At 34.4% G+C, this 6,461-nt stretch overlaps 1 protein-coding gene across 4 annotated transcripts in view; it reads right to left on the reverse strand.

The window, feature by feature from the left end:
* Window positions 1-5,047, reverse strand: part of LOC110111088 (octanoyltransferase LIP2, mitochondrial) — an 11,036-nt gene extending 5,989 nt beyond the window's left edge. The window contains exons 1-3 of one of the 4 annotated variants that reach the window (XM_020842794.2): window positions 4,886-5,047; window positions 4,337-4,441; window positions 3,311-3,475 (exon numbers count right to left, since the gene is read on the reverse strand). The gene's annotated coding sequence lies outside the window, so the exon portion shown is untranslated. Of the gene's footprint in view, window positions 1-3,306; window positions 3,476-4,282; window positions 4,442-4,885 lie in introns of all 4 variants that reach the window. The other 3 variants (XM_020842793.2, XM_020842792.2, XM_020842791.2) reach the window with 3 other exon arrangements.
* Window positions 5,048-6,461: the final 1,414 nt, after the last annotated feature.

The raw sequence follows: 6,461 nt of genomic DNA on the forward strand, positions 1-6,461 counted from the left end.
ATGCACTGAGCGGTACCGAGCATGTACTGAGCGATACCTCATTTAATAACTGGACACGCGTGTCTGATTTTAATTTTAATTTTTTTTATTGTGACACTCCAATGCCGTGTCGGACACGTGTCCATGCCGTGTCGGACACGTGTCCATGCCGTGTCCGACGCATGTCCGTGTCCGACACGTGTCCGACACTGCATACCCTCTCTAAGTGCCGTGTCGGTGCATCATAGCTTAGCTTATAAGGGAAGGCAACAATGAGGCTAGTGGTGTGAAATGTATACTCTGTCTTATTTTAAATTTGCTTCTAGAAATCAAAGGACTATTCCTCCAAGACACACAATCACCTTTAACTATATGACATCAACATATAAAGATAGGTCAAAGAATATGTCATTCTATTGTCCATCAGATCTACATGAAATTCTTCAGTCAATAATTTCATGGAAGTATATTCAAAGAGTTATGTCAATGTTATGAGATGTCTCTTTTGACTCAAATACATTAGACCACCTATGGGGGAGAATATGAGAGTTTATAACAAGTAATATAATTCTCCTACGAACACTAGCACGATTTCCTAATGCTTATTGAACAAGCATTTCCTGTGAACTATGTTGAGTGGGATATTAACAACAAAGGGATATCTTCTATGTGCTATAAATGAAACTTGAATTAGAACAACGCCACCGGATCCGCAATATGTGTACAAGCGGACAGAAGGTGTTCGTAGGCCCTTAAATGAAATCTCGGACCATTTTCTAAACGAAATCACTTGCACAATGGATCATATTTAAATATTTTAAAATGCCCCTTATGTATTAAATATAATCTCTTAAACTAAATATACCCCTGCAAGTGCTCTGGTCAACAAGTTAAAAGTATAAACACTAATGATCGAAAATGCTGTGCAGGGTCAAATGATATAATTCGCATGTGCTCCAATCGTCACATCTAAGTTCCAAATCTAACGATTTGAAAATGTTGCACTGGTCTAATATTCAAGTTTCATCATCCTCCTCAAAAGGACTGGAGTCAACATGACTTGAAGTATAAAATGCCTTCCAAATTCCTACAAAAAATACAAGCGACCTTAATGTCACCCCGATGATGGCCGTGTTGACAGGAAATCTCAATCGGAGGGGTCAAATCTCAAATCAAACAATAGCTCAAATTCTTGAAATAAAATTAATCCAAAAAAATCATCCACCTCCCGCAACCGTTTGTCGGGGGTGATAAATTTGAAGTTAACCTCAGCTCACAAAAAGCAAATGTTATGTCGGGTGTATCACTATGATTCATCCTCAAATAGTCTCTTGCCAACAGGGACGTGGCACGTGCCCTCTGATCGAGTGATTTTGCTGCAAAATGACACCATTATATTATGATCACGGTTAAAGCTCGTATGTTCCCTAGAGGCTTCAAACCCTTGAATTATGAATCATAGGGTATATTCGATAGGCATAAAGCCCTCTATGAGCTAAGGTGGATTCAGATATATTCCCTTAGATAAATACCAAAGGTATTCTTGGACAAAGCAACACATGGCTGCCAACAAGGTGCCTTCTATCAGGTTGGGTCGACTACCTCCTCTGACTAAGTAGACCAGGGATCATGATAGCCCGGGACGACGGAACCATGGGATCTTGATCGGGCTCGTCTTCATTCCCCCCACCACCAGTTTTAAGTTTGTGGTGATAAACTCTAAATTTCAAACTTCCAAATTCAAAATTTAAACCCTAAAATTATTGCTATTATACGATATGTTTATAACCTATTCTACCTCTTTTACGACTAGCCTTAATCGAAAGTTCTCTCTCATTATCGGGAGGGGTAATTAACTATAGGAGGTTGCGCCTATAAAAAACCAGAACTTAGATAAAAAAGTCCTCACAAAATGAGGGCGAAATCTCTTGGTAGTGTCTTATCTAAAACCTAATCTGCCTTATGAAAATTCCCCCGGAACTTAATCTCGTTAAAACTCTCTGTCGCCATCGTCATACAAACACTCAAAAGAAAATTGACGGATGGCATGGAGAGGCCGGGATCACACAACATCAAAAAATGGAATTTTCGGAGCCCACAGCATCCTCGTTCAGGTAATAAATTGTTGAATTTCATTAATTAACGGATTAAGAGACTAGCAAAAGTCTACAAATTCAATTAATAAAGCACAAAGCAATCATATAATAAAACCAAAAAATAAAGAAGTAGAAATAGATCCTCTCAAAATATCTCCAGCTAATACAAACCAACCCTTCTCCAAATTTTAAGCCTCTAGTGGTCAACAGTCAATTGAGATCATAATTTGTTTGGTTTTTTAAAAGCAAACTAAACAACGAGGCTATCAACAATAAGATAGAAAAGTTATAATTGGCTGAAACGATTCTCTTGCCAACATTCCACCAAACTACTTAAACTTGAAAGGAGATAAAACTTGCAGCAGCAAATCTCTTGAGGGAGACGACTATCACTTCATCTAAATAATTCCCTTTATTAGAAATGGGTGCGTTGGGTTTTTTTTTTTAATTAACAAAAATGTAATTGGAATATTTGTATTTTTGTCAACTTACATCATCAATTTGTCGCTCCAATTATTCATCCAAATAGCTTGGGGTCAGCTCTCTAATTTTTTTTTCATTGAAAGTTGAAACACATTCCAATTTAAGTGCCAAAGTATAATGATCTCAATAGCTTTCAGTTCATTTTACTTCATATTTTTTGCTCAAAAAAGTCTTGAGCAACCTTCCTCATCCATCTTTGGACTAGCAAAAGAATTGTTGAATTTCATTAATAAATAAAGGGTCCTTGAAAATGTCTAAGAAACCAATTAAAAATGCCCAAGTAAGCAGTAACCATATAGAGCCTTTCTAAATACAGAAAAATCCATCTCTAACTCTCTTCAACTAATCAAAACTAATTATTTTCCAATTTTTAAACCTGAAGTAGTCAACATTCATCAGAATGAAAACTGATTTGATTGGTTTTCTACAAGCAAACTGAACCAAGAGGCAATGCAACAATAAGCCAAAAGAATTAGAGTTAGATGAGAAAGTTCTTCCTGCCAACATCCCACCAAACATCTTAAAGCTCAAGTTAGATGAAAAGTATCCTCTAGCCAACAACCCACCAAACTACTTAAGATTCAAAACAGAGCACATCAAAATTGATGTGAGAGTTTTTTTTTTTTTTTAGGGGGGGGGGAATTGGGTTAATGCCCAAACACACAACACATACGCGAGACTCCCAACTAACAAACCAAGGAGAGCTGCGTATGCTAGAACCAATAAGACATCTAATTACATATCAAACCTGCCTGAAGTACTCATCCAAATCACTTGCAGTCAGCCCTTTGAATCTTTCATTGCCAGTTTGGAACTCAACCCAATTTAACCATCTCAATAGTTTTGCTACTTCATTTTACATTTGAGTTTTGCTTCACAATGCTTCAATCAAACTTCCCTTTCCATCCTCGGTCATGCTATAAAATTGTTGAATTTCATTAATTAATAGATTAGGAGGCTAACAAAAGTCTGCAAATTTAATTAAAAAGGCTCAAATATACAGTAATCATGCAATAAAACAAAACAAAAAATAAACAGAAACATAACCTCTCTAAATATCTCCAGCTAATACAACCAACCCTCCAAATTTTAACCTCTAGTGGTCAACAACAAGTTGAAATACTGATTTGATTGGTTTTTTTTAAAAGGAAACCGAACAAAGAGACTACCAGCAATAAGAAAGAATCACAGAAAACTTATTTTAAGCCGAAAAGCCCTTCTTGAAAACATCCTACCAAACTTCTTAAAACTTCCTAGTAGATATAACTTGTTGCATTAGATCTCTTCTGGTGGATGACTATCTCAAGCTTTTCTGAAATAATACACACACACATATATATATATATACCTATGAATCCAATAAAATGCGCAAATAAGCAGTAATCATAGAAACAACCCGTCTCAAACTCTCTCCAGATAATAAAAACCAATTCTTTTCCAATTTTCAAAACTCTACTAGTCAACATTCATCAGAATAAAAAACTGGTTAGATTGGTTTTTTTAAAAACAAGCTGAACCAAGTGGCAATGCAATAATGAATCAGAAGAATTAGTATGAAAAGTTTCTTCATTCCAACATCCCACCAAACACCTTAACGTCCAACATAGAGACTTTGCACATCAAATTTCTTGAGGGAGATAATTCTAAGTATCTATCAGTTTTCAAGCATGCAATAAAAACACATTAATTAATTAAAACAGAAGAAAAAAAGTCACAGCACAGGCCTCATGGTGAGAGCGGGAATGGAGAGAGAAATGCTGTTAGAGTTTTGCTATTACAAAGGCTTCACCAATTCACCCATAATTTTGAATTCTCGGACTATCCCCTGGCCACTTTCAACAACTATCCCATCACCAATTTCTCCATCTCTCCCACAACAGTTCCTGCATTAGATTAAAATGAAGAATTGCGATAAATCAGGTTAGGGTTTGGAATAAATTAAAGTTAGCATTTTTTTATCAAAGGGAAGAATTTTATTCGAGTAAAATTTGAAACAAATGTTTAATTAATATAAATTTGAATGACCTTTAGGGCTATCTCGATACAAGTAGTATTTAACTCAAATTGAATTTAGTAAATTCTGAACATTCTGTTTGGATGCAGGATTTAGGCTGGATTTGGGGCGGATTTGAGCTAAATCCAGCCAAACGACCAAAAATGCAACGGTAAATCAAAGCCGCGGTTGACCGAAAATTCCCTCTTTCGTGGTAAATCCCGGAATTAAGAAATCCTTCGGTTCGGCGGATTTAAGCCATTCGTGTGGCGCGAGGGAAAAAGAATCCCAATCCCGACCGAAGAAGAGCGCGAAAGGGGAGAAATATTGTTACCTTCGTAGCAAGCTCCCGGCGCGGCATCCGATCCGACAGGAACAACCTCGGAGGAGGAGGAGGAGGAGGAGCTTGGACAAGTTCAGATCTCTACTTCACGAGAAGCAGAACACAGCGAATAAGGGTGCGTTTGCGATGGCTGCTGTAAAATTGTTCTATAAAAGAACTGCTTTTTTTAAGTTTGTAAAAAAAAGTATGAAAATAAATTATTTTTATACTATTTTATATATAATATATATATATATATATTTATACTCTTATTCTTATATATGAAAATAACTAAAGTAATTGGGTTGGACAAAATCTCTTAGTCGACAGTCAAAGCTGTCAACCAATAAATGAAGATGAGATATGTAATATCACTAATATTAATTTATTTGAAAAAAATTTAATATTTTCAAAAGATAATTTTAAACTCTAAAATGATATGTAAATAATTATAAATTTTAGATATTTAATCTATAAATATATATAAATTTTTGTGCTGAGTATATAAAATCATCTTTATTTTATTTTTAATTTAAAGTGTTAGATATTGTTATGAAATCTGATTATGTTGATTGATTGGTTTGTACTATTGACTCAAACCTCAATTTCATTACTTCAGCTCATTGGGACACATTGAATCCTTCTGAGACATAAAACATAGTGTTGCAGTACTACAGTCCATTAACATTAAATCAAATTTAATCAATTGAATTTTATGTAACTTTTGAGAAAGTCTTGCATTTTTGTATAGAAATCTATATAATTTCTCCTGTTTTTTAACCATGAGAGGGGATAAGGTTGTTGGCCTGTTAGGTGAAATTGAAGAGATTAGTAGGTGAAGGCAGCTATCAAATCTATTAATGAGTAATGTTTGGGTGATTAATATTTTCCTTATATCAATACTAATATTGTCAATGTCAAACAACAATGATCAACATAAAAGATAAAACACAAAATACCAAAAAATGTTTTTATCACTCTCATTTAATTGTCTCTTATGAGAGTGAGTATGCTAAAAGATAAAAAGATTTTTATTTGAATGATAAAAAATAAATTATAGGATAAAGCTATTTTATTGGATTATGAAATACAATATAAAAAATATATAATATATTTAAAACTATTATGATAAGTAAAAAATAAATGTAGTTGATTATTTTAACCATATATATATATATATAATAAAAATTTAATTCGGATCCATCTATCATCCGTATTTCTAGTTATATTCTATAAAACTTTCCCTAATTTTTACGAATAAAAATGAAGACCATTTATTTTCTAAAACACAGATCATCATGTAAGAGAACTCCATGATCAGTACATGAAAAGCTGTATGCAAATATCTAAACAATTCAAATAATTACAAACATGCAAATAATTTAGATTTTATGATCTGAGTTTAGATCAGTAGCTGCAGAAACTTTTTATTATTACTATTACAGTCAAGACCAAATCGACTCCACGGAGACTCTCAGCTCCTGCAAGTTGCCCCCAATATCCTTGCGGTCTGTTTCCGGCGATCTCCACGGTGGTCTTTCAGTTTCAGCAGCCACTTTTTCGCCGGAGAAAGTTCTTCTTTTGCTGA

Source organism: Dendrobium catenatum, unplaced genomic scaffold (assembly GCF_001605985.2).
Source record: "Dendrobium catenatum unplaced genomic scaffold, ASM160598v2 fragScaff_scaffold_1655, whole genome shotgun sequence".
Lineage (NCBI taxonomy): Eukaryota > Viridiplantae > Streptophyta > Magnoliopsida > Asparagales > Orchidaceae > Dendrobium > Dendrobium catenatum.